Raw genomic sequence first — 24,731 nt, 5'->3', positions numbered from 1 at the left:
ATGTAAAATTGGCTAAGTATGAAACTTGGTGTTTCCCAAGTATACTTGTAAAGCTTGTAAACATTGTAAAGTTGAATAATATATTGTATTCGGGCAAACTCATTGTTCAGGGAGTTGCCCCTCCCTTTATACTGTGCAATTATGTTCTTCATGTATAATTGATGATGATAATGAATGTGTATGGGTGTTCATTGGTATAAAGGAAGCATAATAATACTTGGTTGAGAAACACAAACTAAGTAGGACAAGTGGTTAGGCGTAGTCCATGAACATAAATATTAGTGAAAAGAAAGTGTTCGATGGTGCGCACCTCGCCAAGAGTGGTTGAAAGACTATTGCCGGCCTAGGGGCATGATAATTGGTATTAGAGCAAGGTTGCTCGTGACGAAGTGCAGATGGCATTGAAACTGATTCAAGGTTGAGGAATCTTGACAGTTGATGATAGTGGAAGCAGGTACTTGCAGGTGAAGGAAGCTGGTTTCACATACAAGTGGAACAAGGGCTGGTTCATGATTGCAGGGAACTTGGTGAAGCTGGTGAATGGTGAAACGGGTTTAGCAGAGGTGAAGCTTAGTGCTTGGGCCAAGCTGAACGGGAAGGCATGGCAAGTTTGGAAGAATGCGCAGGGAAGCTCTTGCTTACCTTATACAGGTTGAAGCAGATGAAAGAAGAGAACCCCCAGATTTGAGATAAGCTTGAAATTTTGGAAAAGAATGTTGAAGACGAACTTCTTCAACTTGGTTGGACAATGGAGCAGGATGAAGTTGCAGGTTGTGCTGACAAGGAAGAGGAAGTCGTGATGATCGAGGATGTTGCAGATGTGACAACGATGGAGGATGAACTTGAGATTGATCAAGTTGGGCAAGGATCGTGCAGTTTGCAGATATGGATGGATGAAGATACTCACATGGAGGAGCCTCATGATGATGATGATGTAAGTACTATTGATACTTTTGTTTCACTTGAGCATTTGGTAGATGAACCGTATGCAGGGAAGAGCAAAATCAGTTTGCCGATGCAAGGGAGCATCTTACCATGGATGTCTATGATGAGACCTTGTATGAAGAAGCAAGGATTTTTTACTGTTGCAGGACTTGTTGGGGTTGTTTGTGACCTTATGGTAGAAGGTACAAAGGCTCGTGACAAGGGAGGAAAATGATGATCATTGCGGAAGATTGGGTCATGCTTTAGCCACATGGAGAATTGGCTAAGTGTCCGGCATGACTCATGGATAGATTGGAGGGCACACACTTAAGGTATGATGATACTTGGGTGGACTCCTCATGGCTGAGACCAAGAGATAGTCTTGGTGGAACCTTTAGCGGGGGAGCTATGATGGAGAGACTCGTGATATGGTTGGGTGACCGAGTTCACTAAACCGAAGATTGCAGCTTGGATGAGGATGACTAATTGTTGTGATGGGCCTACTTGGTTGGACTACATGGACAACTTAGTCATGGAAATTAGGTTGGAACATGGAGCATGGCAGTCTTATGCAGGGACTTGGATGGAGTTGTGAGCAGACTATGGAGCATTCCTACTACATGGAGAGCTAAGGCATCTTGCAGAGACCTTTGGGCCAAGACTTGTATGCTTGTTGGATTTTGGTTGGAGATGACACACGGAGCTCATGATGACATGAGGTTGTGACTTTCAGGGAGACTTCATATATGGTGGACTTGGAGGATCTGATGCATTGAGGAGTTGAGGTCGGAGACTTTGATGCAGAATGGGATGCATACTTTCGAGTACATGTATGGGTGTAGCTTGAAAGAGTGACTTGATGTGTAGGATCGATATAAGACACTTTGGGGTGATGGAGTTACAACATTGATGATACCTTGGTGGCAACACTTGGGCATGGGTTGAGCCAAGACTTGACCAATTTTGATGCATAGGAGCTGATTGATCTATGATCATACGTAGCACATGGATAGATGAGACAGGTGTATACTTGTTTCTATGGCAGACTTGAGGGATGGCACATTACAGATATGATGGAGGTTGCTTCATGGACCTGGATGTGGCACATCGAGAGTCGGAGTTTGATGAGATGATCTCTTCATTTTGAGGAGATGGATGTTTTGCAGATGGATGATGTTGGGATAGATGCGGCTGATTTCATGCAGCACATTGACACCAAACATCATGGACAACATGTTGCAGATGAGATGAGGACTACTTCATGGACCTGAGCATGGCTTACACTTATATGGAGATGGATTCTTAATCGAATTGAGGATGTGACAGGATGTTATGAGAAACGAATGATGATGGCATGAGGATGTTCACTCTCATGGTTTGAGCGTGACAGTTGGACTGATCATCCGACTAGTTCAAACATGGGGACGCGTAGTGTGCAGAGATGTGTTAGCATTTGTTGGAGTATCATGGTAGCAGTTCACACAATGACGATACATGATGAGGTCGACACGATGTCGGAGGAAGCATGTAGCTTGAGATGGAGGGGCCAGCCTTCCACGATGGGGAGCAACATGTGGAGATTGTGACTGGGTGGTTGATGGTCATGGATTGAGATGATTTCCGATGTATGACATATCGATGGGGTGTATGCCTTGGTATGGTGATCTTAGTGACAAATGGTTGTCGGGACGAGACATGATGGAGATGGTAGTTCTACATATGTTGCAGGAATGTTTGCAGTATGTGGAGTAGTTGATATCATGGATAAGACTATTCGGATATAAAAATCTTGGTAGCAGGATGCTTACCAAGATGGCATGTTGTCGAGGACGACAACGACTTCCAGTGGGGGAGGATGTAAGGACCTGCGGTCCTTGGCATAACCACCGGTGAAATGCGATGGCTTGTTGGTGAACGAGCGAGTTGGGAACTTGAACAAAGTGCAACTCTACGACCAAATGTGCAAGGTAACATAGTTATAATGCGCATAGAGGAGGAGAGATGGTTTATATATGGCGAGAGGAGCATTTGGCATAGCCCATGACCGACTTACATGCGATGGCAAGATCGAACGAAGATTGTTGGCCGACCAACAATAATGGCGATTTTGCGATGTGTGTAATGACGTTTGACATATGGTGGACGAGTCGGCTTGGGCAGCTCGACTCGCCCCACCATCCATATAAATACAACGAAGGCGTGGGGCATTCGATCATCACATTTGGAACGAAGTCTTTCGTGGAGCAAGTGAAGTGCAAAGGGAGTGTTAGCCGCAGCAAGGAAAGGCACAATTCTAATGCGCCCATCCTTGGGCAACACCACACGGTAGCATGCGGACTTGGGAAGAAAGGCGAGGGTGCGGGTGAAGGTGCCCGGTGTTCGGGTGAAGGTGCAGGTGGAGACTCGGGTGGGTCGCTCGCCCGCCATGCAGAAGAAAACGCGGAGGTGTCTTCGGGTGACTTTGGTAGGTCGCCCACCTGCTGTGCGAAAGTGTGAAGGGTGACTCGGGTAGGTCGCTTGCCCGTCGAAACAAAGTTCGGTTGAGGAGCGACTGGCGGCTCGTGTGAGGGCGCGCCCGCCCAGCTTGGGCAAGGAACTTTGGTTGGCACACGGAGGTGTTGCCTTGATGTAAAATTGGCTAAGTATGAAACTTAGTGTTTCCCAAGTATACTTGTAAAGCTTGTAAACATTGTAAAGTTGAATAATATATTTATTCGGGCAGACTCATTGTTCAGGGAGTTGCCCCTCCCTTTATACTGTGCAATTGTGTTCTTCATGTATAATTGCTGATGATAATGAATGTGTATGGGTGTTCATTGGTATAAAGGAAACATAATAATACTTGGTTGAAAAACACAAACTAAATAGGACAAGTGGTTAGGCGTAGTCCATGAACATAAGTATTGGTGAAAAGAAAGTGTTCGGTGTGCTGCACCTCATCGAGAGCGGTTGAAAGACTACCGTCGACCTGGGGGCGTGACACCCTGACTCGGACTATAGACACTTTTTCACTGTGCTTCTCAAACACGCATTACATATCCGATTTCCAGACGCTTACTCAACCAAGAACTATCTTTCCCCCATAGAGCCTCGCTCTATTTATACCTAGCTATAGTCTGCGGACCGACTTACTCCCTATTAGTTTACATTATTTCTTGGGCAGACAACCCTTTGACTTATTTACATTTCGTGCTCCGCATACTTCGGAGTTTTTACAATAATTGACTCCTAATTTCTAGGCTTTCTGTCTCAAAACTGTTGCGTGGGACCTTCGCTACCCAACAAGACCTTTATTATAATTTGTTTTTAGTGTGAGGAATGACTTTAACCATTAACGCACTAGGGTGATTGTTATTAATTTAGTGTTATAATTTGTTTTTAGTGTGAGGAATGACTTTAACCATTAATGCACTAGGGTGATTGTTATTAATTTAATGTTATAATTTGTTTTTAGCTGTGAGGAATGGCTTTAACCATTAATGCACTAGGGTGATTGTTATTAATTTATGAAAATCATAGGATACTTTATCACAATAGGTTTGAGGGCATTGGGAGAGGACTTTTATTATAATTTGTTTTTAGTATGACAATGAATTTAACTATTAATGTATTATGGTGATTGTTACTAATTTATGAAAAAATTTGTAATAAAATCTTGATTTGTGTTGTTTAAATTAGTTTCTTTTACTTTATATGGATTCAAAACTTCGATTAAAATTTCTCAAAAAATCACAGTTTAAAATAACTTAGTAATTTAATTTTGATTTAAAAAAAACATTATTATTGTAATTAAAAAAATTAATTTATAACCGGAAGGAAAAAAATAAAAATAAAAAAAAATTAGAAGACCATCTATCCGACTCACATCGATAAATTCCGCTAAATCGACAATACTCGCGGATAGTTTGACATCGTCCCAAGTTGGGAACACACCAACCAGTTACAAAAAGCTGAGTTGGCATAACAGTTAGAAAAAGCACGCAATCACTCAGGCCGTGAAGAAAACATCTAAAAATAAAATGAGAAAAAGCCAATGGGAAAACGCCCACATGCGTGCCGCCCTTCCAGACAGAGAGCCATGGCAAGCATGCATCCCATCCCCATGTTCTCTCACCAATATACAGCTTGTTGGGTATTTTTAAATGGAGAAATACCAAAACCAAAATAAAAATTCACCATAGAGACAATGCTCTGTTTCCTCTGTCCAGGATCTTTTGCAGAGAACCTCTTTAAAACAAACTCACTCAGAACACAGCATTACACAGTCACAACACATTTCTATTAATTTAAAACTGAAAGACTGATACAAATTCCTTCCTCTGTGCAAAGAGGGATTCACAAAAAAAACTCTGTTGCAGTCACAGATTTTCCACTGCTGTGGATATTACATAAACCAATTTCAAAACATACCTCTGTTTTTCAATGCCAGACCAACATTACAGCACTGCTGTGCATATACAAAAATGAAAATCGCACTGCTGTGCACCAAAAAGACAACACACACTACTTCACAATCGCAGCCACAATACATATTTCATAAAAGACATACCACACTTTTTTTAGACTTACGTAACAATATATAAAACTTATAAAAAAAACTATGTGCCCATATCTATATTAAAGGCATGCCCATAACGTATTAAAAGTCCTCCACCAAAAACTTACGAACAACATTAAATACATTTAATTCCCTTCTCGGCGGTCAACAAAAAAAACTTCACGCAAAATCTGACTTGTCGTGGGCCCGTGCACCTTCCGGAGATCGACGGCGGAGATCACGCGATCAAATCGCTGAGCCGATCCTACGTGGTTCGCACGCCAACCTCCAGCAAACCAAACGATCTTTACCGTCCGGGGAAAGTGGTTTTGGGCGTCGTACAAGAGACGCGTGGCGGAGAGTGATTGTGTTCGGAGCCCCTCCTGCTCGTACAGTCTTTGGAGAATGGCGGTGCGGGGAGACCGGGCGGTTTTCCAAAAACCACCGCGCGCTGTAAAATTACAAATTTAACACTCCCCTTTAATTTTAACAGCCGCGCGTTCGGTCATTCCCAAACACTTTCTCAAAAATTCGAAACTCTTCTGAACCAGTGGCTTTGTCAAGATGTCTGCAACCTGTTCCTGGGTCCTGCAATGTTCGAGGACAATTTCTCCATTGTTCACTAATTCTCTGATGTAGTGAAACCTTGTATCGATGTGTTTCGTTCTCTTATGAAACACTGAATTCTTTGACAAAGCAATAGCTGAGCTATTGTCACAAAAGATCACTGTCGCTTTTGCCTGCTCTTGGCCTAAGCTTCTCAACATTCTTCTCATCCACACTGCTTGACATGTTGCTGCTGTAGCTGCCACATATTCAGCCTCTGCTGTAGACAATGCTACAATGGACTGCTTCTTAGAAGCCCATGAAATGGCTCCTGAACCCATGTTAAAAACATAACCGGAAGTGCTCTTCCGATCATCTACACTTCCAGCCCAATCGCTATCAGTGTATCCAACCAAATCTGAATGTTCTGAGGCATGATATAGAATTCCAAACATTTTGGTGCCTTTGACATACCTCAAAATTCTCTTTGCTGCCTGCCAATGTGCCTCCTTTGGCCTCTCCATAAATCTGGAAATCAAACTAACAGCATACATAATATCAGGCCTAGTTGCTGTTAAATACATAAGGCTGCCCACAATGCTTTTATACAAGCTAGGATCAAAATCCTTGCTGCTGTCCTCTCTGCTGAGCTTTAATCCCATCACTGTGGGAGTGATTGCTGCCTTGCATTCTTCCATCTTAAATCTGCCCAAAACTTGGTTTACATATCTTGCTTGAGATATAAAAATTCCTTTTTCATTTTGATCTACTTCTATGCCTAAGAAGTATCTCAACAAACCCATGTCAGTCATTTCAAATTCATCCTTCATGACTGATTTAAAATTCTCAATAAGATGAATATCATTTCCAGTAAAAATAACATCATCTACATACAAGACAACAATTAAAATTTTACCATCCTTTTCCTTGATGTAGACTGTGGGTTCTCCTTCACATTTGTCAAATTCATTATCTAATAGATATGAATCTATCCTGCTGTACCATGCTCTTGGCGCTTGCTTCAGCCCATAAAGAGCTTTCTTCAATTTGCACACTTTGTGCTCTTCACCTTTCTTCTCATATCCGAGAGGTTGTTCCACATAAACCTCTTCCATTAACACTCCATTTAGGAATGCTGATTTCACATCCATTTGGTAGAATTTCCATTTGTTTTGAGCTGCTATGGACAGCACTGCTCTCACGGTTTCCATTCTTGCAACCGGGGCAAAAGTCTCCTCATAATCTCTCCCATACTGCTGCTTGTAGCCTTTGACAACCAGCCTTGCTTTATGCCTTTCAATCTTGCCTTCAGCATTGCTTTTGGTCTTGTAGACCCATTTCACACCAATGACTTCTTTGCCTTTTGGTAGCTCAACCAAATCCCATGTTTTGTTTCTCTCTATGGCATTGATCTCCTCATCCATAGCTTCTATCCATTTCCTATCTTTAATTGCATCCTCGAAATGAATAGGATCATCAACATGACAAAACAAGGCAAATAAGGAATTCATTCCTTCTTCATAAATTTCACTTAGATTTCTAAACTTCTTACCTCTTTCACTTGGTGTGCAAGTGCTTGAAGATGCACTTGAATTTCCTCCTTGTGGTGTGCTTGGAGAAGCACTCTCATTGATCCTCAATGGTGTACCTTGCTGTTCTTGTGTTGGCGCTGCTGTTTGGGGATTCATTTCAGCCACCTCCTCTTCATCTTCATCATGAGGCAAACAGTTTTTTACATTCACTGTTTTCTCTATGCTTCCATCCCAAGCTTCCTCTTCAATGAATTGAACATCTCTGCTAACAAAGAACTTCTTGGTAGATGGGATGTACAGCCTGTAGGCTTTGGATTCATCACTGTATCCAATGAAGATGCATTTCTCCCCTTTGCTGTCCAACTTCCTCCTTAGCTGATCCGGAATGTGTGCATAGGCCACACACCCAAAAACTCTCATGTGGGTGACTCCTTGCTTTCTCCCACTCCATGCCTCTTCTGGCACTTTGTTCATGACTGCCTTTGTAGGACACCTGTTCAAAATATACACTGCACAATGTACAGCTTCAGCCCAATACTCATTTGGCAAATGCTTTGCCTTCAACATGCTCCTTGCCATCTCCATGATGGTTCTGTTCTTCCTTTCAGCAACTCCATTTTGCTGTGGGGTGTACCGAGTTGTGAACTGTTTATGTATTCCATTTTCTCTACAAAACTTTAGGAATTCATTTGAGATATACTCACCTCCTCTATCAGTTCTCAATACTTTTATGTGCAGCCCGCTTTGGTTCTCCACAAGTGCTTTGAAGTTTTGGAATTTCTCAAACACTTCACTTTTGTTTTTAAGGAAATATGCCCAAGTTTTTCTTGTAAAGTCATCAATGAATGTTAAGAAATATAGGCTGTCTGCTAATGATGGAGCTTGCATTGGTCCACACAAATCTGAGTGGATAATCTCTAAGGGTGCCTTTGCCCTTATACTTTTCCCTGATGGAAAACTCTCTCTATGTTGTTTGCCCAATATACAACCTTCACAAAGGCTGTCCGACTTCTCTATCAATGGTAATCCCTTTACCATTCCTTTTTTGCTCAATAAGTTTAGACCTCCAAAATTTAGATGCCCGAATCTCAAGTGCCATAACCAGTTCTCATCCTTTGGCACGCTTTGGAAGGCCTCTTGGGTGACTGCTGCCATTTCCCTTTTATTCTTCATGTCTGTCCTGATCCGGAGAGGGAACATCCTGTTCCTTGTCATCTTCACTTCAGCAATGCATCTTTTGCTGGGTGGTATGTCCATGATGGTGCACACATCATTTACAAAGTAAACATTGTAACCCTTTTGGATAAGCTGTCCAACACTCAATAGGTTACATCTCATTCCGGGGACATAGTAGACATCTGCTATGGTTTTCCTTTCTCCTTGTTTTGTAAATATTTTTACCTCCCCTTTTCCCATAACAGACACTTTACTATCAGTTCCTAGTGTGACCTCTGATTTCAAATTCTGATTTAAGGCTGAAAAGAGGGTTATATTCCCTGTCATATGGTTGCTGCAACCTGAGTCTAAAAACCATATGTCCTCACTATGTGTTTCAGCCATGTTACAAGCTAACAAGACATTTTCTTGACTGTTGTTTTCTCTTGTAACATTTGCATTTTGTCTGTTGTTCATATCATGTTGTTTCTTTCTACAATCACTAGCATAATGTCCATACTTTTTGCAATAATAGCATTGAACATTAGATTTATCATACCTTTGTCCTTGACCATGATACTGTTCTCTTTGTTGGCTGCTGCCTTGACCTTGGTTCTGATTTTGATTGTTGCCTCTTCCTTGTGCATTTGATGGGCTGTCCCTTCCACCTCTGTTTTGGCTTCTGCCTCTTCCTCTTCGGTTTCCTCTTCCTTGACCCCTTCCTCTTCCAAAGGACATCTGGGTCTTGAAGGCTTGCTCAAGAGATGAGTTTTCATTCCTACTTAACCTCTGCTCATGTGTTATCAGTGATGCATGTAGCTCATCAACTGAATAGTTTGAGAGATCCTTTGTCTCTTCAATGGTGGTGACTATGGCATCAAACCTTGAGGGTAAGACCCTCAATATTTTCTCCACTATTCTTCTATCTTCAATTGTTTCTCCATGAGTTCTCATTTGTGTAATTACACCAATCACATGAGTGAAGAATGATTCAATGTTGTCTGACTCCTTCATGTTCAAGTTTTCAAAATCCTTTCTCAGCATTTGCAATTTTGCTGTCTTCACTCTCTCCATGCCTTGATAGGTTGTCTTGAGGGTTTGCCATGCTTCATTTGATGTTTTAGCTGCTGCTATCCTTGGAAATATACTCTGGTCTACTGCTAGATGCAACAATAAAATGGCCTTTGCATCCTTCTTCCTATTGCTCTTCAGGAGATCTCTCTCTCCCTGAGTTAGTGCATTGAACTCATTTTCATCTGCTACTTCTTCAAACCCAAGATTCAACTATTTCCCATAAATCTTGAGAGGCAAATAAAACTCTCATGGTTATTGACCAGTAATCATAGTTCTTCCCATTAAACTGTGGGAGCTGGGTGTTAAACATACCCATGCTTGTGCTAGCCATTCCTTGACTGTGTATTTTTTTTAAAACAACTAACTGTCTTCTGCAATAACAAAAGAAATGCTTTTGAAGAATACCTGAATCCTTCGCTGTCTGAGTCTTCTGTCTGCCTGAGAAGTTTTGCTGCAGCAACAACCTTCTCCCTTCAGCTTCTTTAACTTCTTTAAAGAGCCTGAGCCTGCTCTGATACCAATGTTGGGTATTTTTAAATGGAGAAATACCAAAACCAAAATAAAAATTCACCACAGAGACAATGCTCTGTTTCCTCTGTCCAGGATCTTTTGCAGAGAACCTCTTTAAAACAAACTCACTCAGAACACAGCATTACACAGTCACAACACATTTCTATTAATTTAAAACTGAAAGACTGATACAAATTCCTTCCTCTGTGCAAAGAGGGATTCACAAAAAAACTCTGTTGCAGTCACAGATTTTCCACTGCTGTGGATATTACATAAACCAATTTCAAAACATACCTCTGTTTTTCAATGCCAGACCAACATTACAGCACTGCTGTGCATATACAAAAATGAAAATCGCACTGCTGTGCACCAAAAAGACAACACACACTACTTCACAATCGCAGCCACAATACATATTTCATAAAAGACATACCACACTTTTTTTAGACTTACGTAACAATATATAAAACTTATAAAAAAAAACTATGTGCCCATATCTATATTAAAGGCATGCCCATAACGTATTAAAAGTCCTCCACCAAAAACTTACGAACAACATTAAATACATTTAATTCCTTTCTCGGCGGTCAACAAAAAAAACTTCACGCAAAATCTGACTTGTCGTGGCCCCGTGCACCTTCCGGAGATTGACGGCGGAGATCACGCGATCAAATCGCTGACCCGATCCTACGTGGTTCGCACGCCAACCTCCAGCAAACCAAACGATCTTTACCGTCCGGGGAAAGTGGTTTTGGGCGTCGTACAAGAGACGCGTGGTGGAGAGTGATTGTGTTCGGAGCCCCTCCTGCTCGTACAGTCTTTGGAGAATGGCGGTGCGGGGAGACCGGGCGGTTTTCCAAAAACCACCGCGCGCTGTAAAATTACAAATTTAACACAGCTGGCACGCATACATACATAACCCTATCATCGCTGGATCAGACGAACTCGATTGTGCCACGTGTCTATTTGAGTGGATATTGGTGCGTGATGGCGGTATTCCAGTATTTGGTGCCGCCCTGCAGACAGAGAGCCAATCAAATTAATATTTATTTCATAATAAAATAATACATTAAAAAAAAAAGCAAAATAATTAATATTATTAGAATGAAAATGGCCAAACTAAAATATAATTTGATTTACTATTTTAATTATTTCACTATTAATTAATTATTAATAATTTTATAAATGTCAAATTTCGATTCCTTTAACAAGACGGAGGAATTGCTTAGACATCTAAAAGTGGTCAGAATCTGAGCAAAAAAATTTCAAAAAATCTTGTAGACACAGTGTTTGAATCGTGTTTTTTGATGGTAGAAATGGATTCAGCACCATCAAAAAAGTCTAGGACACCTAAAATTTTGAAGTTTAACAACTATAACTTAGATTTACAAAACTCCTCGCCAAATTTTCTGTAAATATGACTGAAATTTCCATAACTTTACAAGCAATTCCTCCTGCTACTCCCGCTAATTAGACTCCGACATTTCAATTTAATAAACAGTTTTCCCTATATCATTATATGTAAATCTACTTTATTTTTTAAATTAAATAATTTTAAGAATATTAGACTACGGCATTTCAATTTAATAAACCGTTTTCCCTATATCATTATATGTAAGTCTACTTTTATTTTTTTAATTAAATAATTTTAAGAATATAAAACATAGATTATTTTTTAAAATAAATAATATTAATGAGAAGAATAAAATTCAATAAAAATTAAACTCTAATTTTAATCTTAAATTTTTTCTTCATTTCTTTTGTTTTTCCGATTAAAAGTAAAAACTATAAATTTCTAATAAAACCATGAAGAAAGAAAGTGTACTCCTCGGCAAAAAGAATAAAAGTAAAACCATGAATAAAGAAAGTGTACTCTTCGTAAAAAAAAACATTAAAACCTATCCTTAATTGATAAGTTTCCCAATTCATTTTTCCTCCATTTTGTGAATATGAAATTTCATTTTAGTAAATAGTTTTCCCTATATTATTATATGCACTTTCATATTATAGTATTTTAATTTGTCTAATTTTATTTTTTTAATTAAATAATTTTAAAAATATACTTAGATTATTTTTAAAAATAAATAATATTAATGAGCATAATAAAATTCAATAAAAGTTAAACTTTAATATTAATTTTTAGGTTTTTTTTTGTTTTTTTCAAATTTAAAAATAAAAAATATAAATTTCTAATAAAAAGAATGTAATAAATTTTAATTTTAATTGGTAAATTTCCCCATTCGTTTTTCCTTTAATTATCTCAATTCATTTTATTTTTTAATTAAGGAAAAAATATTAATATTTTTAATAAATCAAATTTATTTTGCATTTTAATTTAAAATAAAAATATTTGAAATCTAAAAATCTGTAGGAAAAGGCTAGGATTTGTATTATAAATGGAAAGACGGGACCGTGAGCATCGAATTCATTGACGACGATATCGTGCGGGCTGGGCGAATGCTATTTGATTTTTCCATTGCTATTTGTTATATATATAGAGAGAGTTTTATCTTTTATTTTTCACACCGGTTATTAGTTCCGTAAATAATGAGTTAATATAAATTTATGTTTCAATTTATTAATATAAATCACAAATAATAGGATTTAGAATATTTTAAGGGTGTGTTTAACCTTTTATATTTATTTATTTATTTTTTTAAATTTAATTTAGTATTTAAATTAAATATTTTTTGTCGACCAACAATGAGTTAGGTATTATGTTGATTTTTCTGATTTTTTTATAGTTTTGTATAATCTTTACAAATTCTAGGCTTTGTAAATTAATTAATATTTATTGGAATTAATTGATTTATTGATAATTTTATTTTTTTCATTTAAGTATTTTTTTATATTAGTATATGGAGAAAATTAATATATATTTTGTATTTTTGTAAGTTAATAGAAAATCATTATTTTATAAAATTGTTTTACAAAACAAAATTATTTTATAAATTTTTTTACAAAAGACAATTGTATGAATATTCATATAATTATTTTCCAAAAAAAACAAAATTTTATAATTCAATTACAAAGTAGTAATTTTGGTAGGACTTTGTTCAAATCACATTTACATTATAAGCATATACAACTAAATGGATGCCACATTCAATCGGAATTACAAATTGTTTAATATAATGCAAAATTACATAGGGTTGACCAATTTGGCATGACACTTAACATGGAGAAATACATAAAATTTTGTTGATAATTTGTAGAAAGAATTAAGCAAAGTATAGATCGAAGAGATGTGTTAAATAAGTTTAATGTAAAATTACTTAAATGCATATCCAATTAAGAAATATATGACTAGACAAAATAGAGGTAGTGTCAATTATGTGTTCCTCTTTACAACCCTGTAATGATAACACTATTGCCTTCGTTGGATACAACCAACATTATTTATGATCTTAATTACTTATAGATCAATTTTTTTCTTAAAGCAATTCAAAATCCATGGGCTTGAAAAGTAGGCAATTAAAAGCACTAGATTTAAATTGAAAGTTCACTTGTGATCCAAACAAAAAGAAAACTAGCACAATCACATTTACTAATGTGTTGATATACATCAATTGACATCATTTTGATATGTTCATTAGCCTACAAAAAGTGGAAGGTGGAAAATGCTTCTGATTGGCATATTTCAACCACATTAATACATGTGGTTGTGCTAGTTGTATAAAAGATGGAAGGTGGAAAATGCTTCTGATTGGCCTATTTCAACCACATTAATACATGTGGTTGTGCTAGTAGTACTGACATGTGTGGGGTGGACTCATTGACCATGGTTCATGAGGTTGACCATTAATGCTAGCATTACATTAATGTTACAAAAATGGTTAGAATAATGGATGAGATGGTTGATGAGGTCTACCATCAACCTTATTGACCATTATTGACCATATTGAACTATATTAATGTTACAAAAATAGTTATAATAATGGTTGAGATGATTGATGTGGTCAACCATGGTTGAAGAGGGTTGACCATATTCAACCATAGAGATCTTGATCGACCATTATGGTTAACCATATTATACAATAGTGAACTGGCTAACCATGGTTTACCATGCTTAACCATGTTGATCTTGGTTGACCTCGATTGACCATGTTTGACAATGGTTGATCTTGGTTTACTATAGTTGATCTTGGTTGACCATAGTTGATCATTGTTGACCTAGAGACCTTGATTGAGCATTATGGTTAACTATGTTTGACTAATGGTTGAATTTGTTTGACTATGTTTGTCTATGTTTTACTAATGGTTAAATTTGTTTGACTATGTTTGTCTATGTTTGACTATGTCTATGTTTGACTGATGGTTAAATTTGTTTGTCTTTGATTTTTTTATGGTTAAACTTGTTTGACTATGTTTGTCTATGTTTGACTATGTTTGCCTATGTATATGTTTGTCTATGTCTATGTTTGCCTAATGGTTAAAATTGTTTGTCTATAGTTGAATTTGTTTGACTATGTTTGACTAATGGTTAAATTTGTTTGACTAAGGGGGAGTGCTGAAAAGATCTTCTTTGCAAAGAAAGGGACAAAGCTCTCTAACTCTTATGATTGATGTATGATGAGAAGTAACACTTATTCAAGTATCCTCATATTGTAATAATTCATGGATATTGAATTAGGCACACCAAAAATTATATACTAGGGACAACAAAAATAGAGATAACAAATATATGCATGATTTCATGGAATACAACTAAGGGAAAATCAACAAATGAAAATATGATGGTTCTAAGGTATTTGGGGCACGATTTAACATTTACATAATGTAATTGAGCATATGGCAGTAAACCATATATATGCACACATATGTATAGTTTTTTTATGGTTCAATGTTTGACAATGTTTGTGTATCATTATGTAAATGGTTGATCTTTATTGTTGAGCTTCCTTGAGGGGGAGGTTGTTCACCACTCTAAGTAGTGGTTAACATTGTTGGACATAGACTCTGTGGTGATTTTGAAAAAGGTGTATCAAAATCAAATCATGTAAGATTTAAGGAATACATTTGAATAGAGCAAGGTTTTTCAATTGGGTTTATTTTGTTTTTGGAAATGGTTGACAAAGTTATTTACACATTTAGAAAAAGTTTATCAAAAAGTTAAATACACTATATTGATGAAAGAATATTATTATAATATAAGTAGTCCCAAATGTTCTATATCTTCAAGTGAATAATAATTCTTTTATATAAAATTTAAAACTTTATAATAATTATATGCCATACAAATACTAAGTCATATTGAGAAAAAAAAAAAAAACCTTTATAATATATAATTTTATAATAATTGTATGTTATACAAATACTAAATCAACGGAGAAAAATTATAATGTAAAAAAAAATCTCAAAAAAATAAAATCTCAAAAAAATTTAAATAGGAAAGAAAAATATAAAAAATAAATAAATACTCTTTTTTTATTAATATTTAGTTATTTAATTTACTCTTATAAAAACTATTATAAAAAAAAATCTATAACCTTGTCAGGTAAACACGGCTATCGCATTGTTTTAAGCGGTTGTTGACTTGAAACTAAATAAGCTCACAAGGGAGTTATTCTCTCATGTCATTATAATCGTGATAATGTAATGTGTCATTTTTCAACACAGCCCTCCCCTCTTTCCTCTCTATTTATAGCTTACAATTACATTAATATGACCCCATTCAACGCACTTCACAATATTGTGGAAACGCTCTTCTTATTTATGACATTCCAAAACATACCGGGATAACCTGCCTTTTGGTCTTTGGTGTGTGACGAGATCGTGCAAGCTGGTCTTTTAACTAGGATCGTTTGCAGAAGTCGAATAGTTCACCAAATGCCAAACTTTTCACGCCCATCGGAACAGATTGGGAAAAAGGAACACGACAAATCATTCGATGAAAATAGGGACGAAGAAGTTATAATAGTCGGCGCTGGGGCGTCTGGCTTGGCTGTCGCAGCATGCCTTGCAGACCTCAGAATTTCCAGTCTCGTCTTGGAGAGAGATTTTTGCGTGGGGTCCCTGTGGAAAAACCGGACGTACGATCGGGTGACGCTGCAGGGCAGCAAGCAACACTCCAGCCTTCCTCTCATGCCCGTTCCTGATGAATACCCTGTGTTCCTTACCAGGGACCATTTTGTTGCCTACTTGGAAAAATATGCTAGGAGATTTAATATTCAGCCGCAGTTCTGCCAGACCGTGGAGTCTGCGAGCTTCAGTCAAGAGACGGGAAGATGGCATGTCATTGCAAGGTGTTCTTCGGATAATTCTGAGAGGGAGTACCACGGAAGGTTTCTAGTTGTGGCGACAGGCGAATTCAGTGAAAAGTTCATACCAGATGTTCCCGGGCTTGACAGCTTTCGAGGAACTGTTATCCATTCGATTGATTACAAAAATGAAAAAGATTTCGAAGGCAAGAGAGTTCTTGTCGTGGGATGCGGAAATTCTGGCATGGAAATAGCGCTGGAGCTTGTAAAGAACGACGCAGGGCCGAGGCCGTCTATCGTAGTTCGTAGTCCGGTAATGATATGTCAAAACCCCTAAATCTTCCTTCTGTACAGCCATTTCAATTTTTTCGCTAGGTTTTACATCTTTTGCATCTTCCGCCGGAAAATTTAAAGAGACGCCGCAATAATTAAACATTATTTTCGTTTTAGAAGTGAATGTTTTCAATTGCATGCAGCGATTTATGAATCTTTATGCCTGAATCACGAAATCTGCCTCGGAAAAAAAAATAAAAAATTCTGCAAAGCTGTGAGTATGCAGACAGGAACCAGATACAGGGAAAAAATATTTATAGCTGCGTACAGCAATTTATGGATCTTTGACATAATTATGCCGGAATCGTTATACTGTGACGATTTTTGTTGGAAATCGGGATTTTCTGCAAAGCTGTGGAGAATTTTTTCGTCTTTCAAGTTTCCTGTCAGCAATGAAAACCGGAGGCCGAACCCTATTTATGTCACAATTTACTTTCTTAATGTCCAAGAATGTATGTAATGAGCAGAGTCCAAGAAGCCTCTCAACACTGAAATAAAAATAGCACTATCATATACCAAGTTGGAATCCGAATTTACCATAGTTACCAAGTTGAATCAGAATTCGAATTCTATAGGATAGGATAAAAATTTGAACAAGAAATTTTTAATTCGAAAAAAATTCAACATTATACATCTTAAAAATTAGTCCCGAATATTTTCTGCCTATTTTTTTCTAAATTTATTTTGAATTTTGAATAAGGTCTACTAAATTAGATAATATAATAATTTTACCATTACAATTTACCAAAAAAACTTCCCTTTCCTTCAATACTTCTTTTATTTCTAAATTTAAATCTAAAATATTTTTCTAATTTTAAAAATGATTTATAGATAATCCTTCCTAATAAATATAAACATTTTTAAAAATATATAAAATTCCATAAAATCAGTCATTGTAAAATTAACATGTATTACAAATTAACAAACTATAACGAATTCAGTGTAACAGATCTTTTTTTCCTATTTTACTAACTTTTTAATTCATAAAAACAATAATAAAATTGAAAAATTACAAACTTTCCTATTCCATTGTAATTTTTCAATTTCTCCAATTTCTTTCCTTCTACGCGGATGGCATCCTACCACTATTTATTCCGCCATTAACATCACTCTTAAATGAACAACCTGTTCTGTTTACGTGAACCACCCATCGCGCAGATTTTGAAGCATTTATTTTTTCATTTAACCGCTTATCCAACCACCTATAGTTGAAAACCGAATCGAATTTCATCGAATAATAAGGTAATCGTATCGAATTGGCGAATTTTTGATTTTTTCAGCCCGATTCGGGCGAACTGGGTAACTATGCTTTAAACCAAAAAGAGTGCCTAAGAAATATTGACCTTCAGCTGAAAGTGAAAGATAAACCTTAGAACAGACGCACAGAATACACAGTGCTAAACTATGAATAAAAACAGTCCCCAAAGGGGAGAGATGACAGTCTGAAAAGACACAACTGCTATAAGTAAAAAAGTCTTGAAGGTATAGTATAAACAGAGTTTAAACCGTTAGGGCCAGATTCAATCACAATACATAAACCTGCTTCAAGAATCAGTGTCTTTATAGATAAAAGATCAGCTAGAGTGTTGTGTTCTGGGAAAACATGCTGGACCTGGGTCGAAAGCCTCCTGAAAGGCCCTCATCTTGTTCTGCCAAAATTTAAGCCGAGGAACCTTGAGCTTAGATCTACAACAAAACCAATCCAAAATTACTTTTCAATCCCAAAAATATACACACTTTGATGCCTTTGAAGAGCCCAACTTTCATCACGCAAGAAGTCCAGCTTCTGTATTGGTTCCAGAGCCAACACCTAATTTTCCTTCGTAAAAGTGATCTTGGGAGGGATATAAAACCCATCGGGCGCCACAAGAAAGGTCAGCAAAAGCCCCCTACAAAAAATCCGCTTCTTGTTATCAAGCAGCACTAAGCGAACCAGATTCTTGGTCTTCTTAAGCTGTGAAGGAACATAATACTCCTTTCTTTTATTTTCGTGAGGCCAACCCTCGAGAAAACTTTTCCGGTAGATATCTCTTAGAATTTTTGAACGGTGTTTTTGGCATTTTTTCTGGTCAGAATTGCCTAGAATTAGGTAATTTAGTAGAGAATTGTTAAATTTACAAGTGTGAGCTGTGAATTTTCTGTGATTTTACTATACAAAGTTCAAAATGTTGAATTTATATATAATCAAAAACTCATTTTTAATGTTAGAAAATAAATTTAGGGGTAGAGGAAGTTGCGACAAAGTTGACAAAGTCAATCTTCACTTGCCTAAAGGTAAATCTTACAGGGACTTAAAATACAGAGTTTACTTACGACAAAACAGAGTAAAATAAAAGAGGTTGCCGAATTTTGTAAGATTAAAACCATAATGCAACTAACCACACTTTATATTATATGTCGAAACACAAAGAAATTACGAGGCTGCAACTCCAAGTACAAAAAAACAAACTTAGCGTTATTGGTTTCCTCTACCATTTTCTCCTCATTAGCTGAGGACTCCCTCTCTAACTTGCTGAACATGAGAAAATATTTAATAGACAACCTGGACGATATTACATAGTAAATGATTTTCTGAATTTGCACGGTCGTGGAGTGTGGGTAATAATCGCCGAATGAATGGTTGCCCATATCTATTTAATAAACTTCATTAAATGCCTTAACTTATGTGATGTGTTGCGGAATGGTCCGTTCTGAACTTCTGTTCTGTCTTCTGTTATTCTTCGCAACCGTAGAATAGTTTACTGGGCAAGCACGCTGGTTGTAAGTGTGTTTAAGGCAGTGGTAAGTGTGTTTAAGGCGGTGGTTGGCATTAATATTTCCACCGTTAAATAACAAAAATGAAAATTTGATTTTTTTAAATCAATTTTGTAGTGTTTTCATGTTTTTTTAACCGGCATCTAGGTAACTAATTCGCCCCAATAAAGTTTTCATGTTTTTTTAACCGGCATCTAGGTAACTAATTCGCCCCAATAAACTTGTTCTTCGAAATTTCACTGTTTCTACCATATTATTCATTTTTGTATATCTTGTCCGAACGATAATTTGGTCTGTGTTTTTACTTTGTATGTAAGAATCATGTCCTGCCGCGAGAGATTTTTGGAAGATCCACAGTTTCGCTTGCATTTCAGCTGCATAAACTGCTGCCTCTCCGAATGGTGGACAATTTGCTCCTGATGTACAGTAATCTAGTGCTAGGCAACACAACTTCTTACGGACTACCGCGGCCCGTGGAAGGACCTTTAGAGTTCAAGTTTAAGACCGGCAAAACCCCGGTGATTGACCACGGCACTGTTGACAAAATAAGGCAAGGCAAAATTAAGGTAAATAGACTGCATTCTTCGCTAAGAAATTCGACGTCAATCCAAGTTCTCCATTACATTCTTAATCGCAGGTCGTCCCGAATTTCATCCGCGTAATGGCTACTGGTGTCGTGTTCGAAGATGGCGTCGAAGAGGATTTCGACGCCCTAATCTTTGCGACTGGTTACAAGAGTGAAGTACTTCGCTGGCTCAAGGTATGCTTGAACAGTTATTTTCTGCTTTGGAACTGCGTTTGTCCTGGAATCTCTGGTTTTGAAAATTGGCATTTAATTTGCAGAATGGCAGAGAGCTTTTCCCAGAGGACGGACGTCCAGGTAATCGGCCTCCCAGCGACTGGAAGGGAAGTCACGGTCTGTATGTCGCTGGCTTCGGAAAGAGAGGTCTGCTCGGAGCTTCGGAGGATGGTCAGCGGATCGCGCAGGATATATCTCAGTCCCTCAAGAATGCATCATGATCCTATGATCCTCCAACTTACGTCATGCGGAGAAATCTGAAAGGAGGAGCTTTTGTCGTGTTTCGCGTTCCAGAATCTTCTTGGTAATTTTCTGTATGGTATAGATTTGTTTCCTGCACCTTTGCAGGTTGACTTCTTATCGAGCTGTATGTATTAGCTCTCTACTTTCCTGTTTTGTAATTTGGACTAAATCGTTATAATATAATCATGCTTTTCTCGTACGGCAAAAACACTATTTTCAAATATTTGAAATAGTATTATTTTAATTAATATTTATATTTTTATATGATTATTATCATGTTATTGTAAACAATGAATTTGATAGGGAAAATTAAGTTGATAAATTTTACTATAATGCGTTAGATTTTATTTTAATTAATATTTATGTTTTTATATGATAATTATTATTATATTATTGGTTTTTTATTTTAATTAATATTTATGTTTTTATATGATAATTATTATTATATTATTGGTTAAAAATGAATTTGATAGAAAAAATTAAGTTTATAAATTTTATTATAATTTGTTAGATTTATTTTTGAAGAGAAAGATGATTTGGATTTTTTACACTATCAGAAAAATTTTGTTGTTGTTGACGTTGTGAATCCTAAAGGAATTTATCAGGACAATATTAAATGAATCTTGTGTACTCAAGATCATATTAGATGAATCTTGTGGATTCCTTTATCCATCATGAGGACTGTGAGCGAAAACAAGTGAAATAAAAGATGAATAAATAATAATTTATTATTATTATTATTATAATAAAAGAGCTTATTAAAAATCCTATAAATCAAATTTATAAGAAAAGAAATACTTGCAGAAAAATAAACAATTTATTATAATTAAATAATTATTTTATTTATTCATTATAATAAATAAACCATTATTATTATAAATAAATAATTATTAATTATAATTAATTAATTTAGTAATTACTAACTATTATGTAATAAATAAATAAATAAATATATTTTTAATAATAAATAATTTATTAATAACAAATAATTAATTATTAGTAACTAAGATCTATTACCTCTTTATATATCAATCTTATTTTCACTCTAGGAGATTCAAGTTTGTGGAGATTGATTTCTACCAGATCTCAGCATTGGTAGTAGCATCATAATGTAAGGTTGAAGAAGATGTTGTGGTGATATTTTGGGTCACATTTATACCTGGTGGTTATGTAATTTACAAGGAAAATACACCAGATGAAATTTCAAAGGCCCTTCACGGCGAAAAAGAGAAGTAATTCAAATGGTGTGTTTTGTTTTGCTGCCGATATCTATCGTAGCCATATTGAACATAAAGCGTTCTGTTGGAAGTACTACACACCTACATGTGGACACTTAGTTAGAGCATGGGACTACATGCAAGATTCCTTTTGCATGATTTACTCCCTGATTTGATCCTTCTTTAACTCCGCAATTGGTTACTTCTTTTACATGATTTACTCCCTGATTTGCTCCTTCTTTCACTTCGCAACTAGCTAGTTCTCTCTGGAACTTGTTGTAGGTGTTGAGTCTTCTCATTGATCACCACTATGGTGCATTACCTTGGGATCTTCACCCAGTAATGCTATATCATGAGCATTGTAACCTATTTTCTAATGAATCATTCTTTTGTTCTTTCAATTTTCTTTTAGTGTTTTTGCTCTGCAAAGCTGTGTATTCAAACTTTACTAGCTAGATTCATCTGTGCAAGTTTTATAACACATTTACATGGTATCAAAGCCCACAGGTTGCTAGATAAAAGGCGCACCAGTACTTTATTTTGCAGGTATTACATCTTGGAGATCGAAGATCGACAAAAAAATGGAGTTTCCCAAAGCATCGATCCTAACACCGTACAACTATCACGAATGGAAGGACCAAATGGCTCGATACCTTCGTCAAAAAGGGTTGTACAGGATTACCATGGCTGCAGAAGTGGAACCCACTTCAGCCATAGAGAAATCCAAGTACCTCAACCGTATGGATGAGGCCCACGGATCCATATGCATGTGCATCTCTCCAGAGTTGCAGTTTCATCTATTTGCCTACAATACTCCCAATGAGATTTGGAAAAAGGTTGAAGAAATCTACAGGAAATAGGATGAGATGAAAGGACACCTGCTCGAAGTGGAGCTGTTGTCATTGGATCCGTGGAACTATGACAGAATTCAAGACTTCTTCACCAAATATAATGATCTATTGCTACAACTCAAGGGTTGTGGAATTGACAAATCCAAGGAGGAGAGTCGCCAAGCTCTCTCTATTATGTCAAAGCTCAGACCGGAATACTCCGTATTTGTGTCTACATTTCATTCAGTAAGGCTCACAATAAGTAAATCCTACACTATGCCTTCTCTCAAAGAGTTCATGGAGTCCCTTACTTTTGAGCAAGATAAACTCATTGGCATTGGGAAAATCAAACCTCCAAAAGTGCATGCACTTGCTGTGCATGATGGCAACCACAATAAAAATCATAGATTTGATTCAAATCAGAAACATCAGCAACAAAAAGACAAGGGAAAAGCGCATTCCCATCCAAAGAATAAAGGGTACACCAAGCCCTTCAATGACTCCTCCAGCGTGAGAAATGAGAAAGGGAAGAAAGGAAATAGATGCACCTACTGTCAAAGAGGATTCCATCGAGAATCCTCTTGCATGAAGAAACAAATTGGCCAAATGGTAGAAATCCTTTAGAAGCACAACCTTGGGGACCACATCCTTAGGGCGCCAAGAAGAAAACTGAGGATCTGCCACACGGGAAAGGTAACAATTTTCATGCTTTAGTTGCAATTAATTCTTCCCCTGATGCATGGATTATAGATTCTGGTGCATCACATCATATGGCTATTACAAAGGAATTCTATTCCTCTTTGGATGCATGCAAAGGACCTCCCATCCTCATGGGAGATGACTCACCTATTGAGGTCACCGGAAAAGGTAGAGTGGAACTTTTACACAGAAGCTTTGAAGATGTGCTTCATGTTCCAAAACTTTCGGTGAACCTGCTTTCAGTTTATCAGATCACTCATTCCGGCATCGGAAATGTTAACACCCAGGTTGTTCCCTATGACTCCCAAGGGAATACGGCCGGGGTAACCACTAACCAATCTTTTGATCACTGTTTCTAGCCAAACTGTGATCAGAGAGGGCTCTCTCTTTATGATTTGTATCTGTTATGATAGTGTTTTAGGCTAGGTATTATGCACAGGTTTTGTTTATGTTTTGGTTGAAGATTTTCTTTCAGGTCTTGTGATATAATGTTCAAAGAGTCAAATATCATTGGGCAATGGAGTCTATGGCTGTAGGTGTCTAGAAACCTTGAGGTGAACTGGTGAAACTTACAGGGCCATTTGGATACTTCATACAACAAAATTTTTGATTTATAACATGAACAGGTGAAACAAACAGTGAAAGCATTTAAGAATTTTCACTAAAGTATTTAAGTATTTCCACCAAACTAGGTATGAGAAACGGATAGATGTCTCAGGGGCAAAACTTGAATCCCTGGAAATGTCTATCACTGTAAGAGATATAGTTTTAAAGTGCAGCAATTAAGAATTACACTTCATTCACTGTAACCGAAGAAAACATGGATAATAGCTCAGATTGAGTTCAGGGTAATCAGTGATTAAATCCTGGAACTATTCTTCTACTTTGCTATTAAGTGTAAAACATTTAAACAATAAAAGAGAACAAAAGACTCGAAAACATGTAACACAGAGATTTAAGAAAGACTTATTGTTTTATGAAACACTCTGGAATCCTGCAACATTCACCATTCATCACAATGCATCAAGGTACGCCAAGCTTTGGAAATTCCATTCACCCTTTGTATTATTTCTCTGAGAATTTTACAGCAAGTGAGATCTCCAAAATGAAAATAACAACAACCCCTTAAGCTTCAGTGGGGGGCGAATATATACATACGATTTTACAAAAATATCTGAGTTCTAAGTTATCTCAGACTTAATGTTCTCACCAACTTTTGAGATATTATTATCAGAAATTTATTACAGCATTGAATACAAATTAAAGGCGTCTTGATGTTCTGTCAGAAGATATTTTAGCCTTTGGGAGCTGCTAAGTCGGTTGGGATACTTTGATCAAATGCTGGAGAACCCGACTTTATGGCTCGTGCGCTGTATTT

At 36.8% G+C, this 24,731-nt stretch overlaps 1 pseudogene; it reads left to right on the top strand.

Moving 5' to 3' along the window:
• Positions 1-16,098: 16,098 nt before the first annotated feature.
• Positions 16,099-16,815, top strand: LOC149244006 (putative indole-3-pyruvate monooxygenase YUCCA9 pseudogene; annotated as a pseudogene).
• Positions 16,816-24,731: the final 7,916 nt, after the last annotated feature.

This window comes from Pinus tabuliformis, chromosome 8 (assembly GCF_031772625.1).
Source record: "Pinus tabuliformis cultivar Carrire ecotype Pingquan chromosome 8, CPIR1, whole genome shotgun sequence".
Classification (NCBI taxonomy): domain Eukaryota; kingdom Viridiplantae; phylum Streptophyta; class Pinopsida; order Pinales; family Pinaceae; genus Pinus; species Pinus tabuliformis.
Note: the sequence above shows the minus strand (reverse complement) of the source record. Positions and strands in the feature narration are given on the sequence as shown.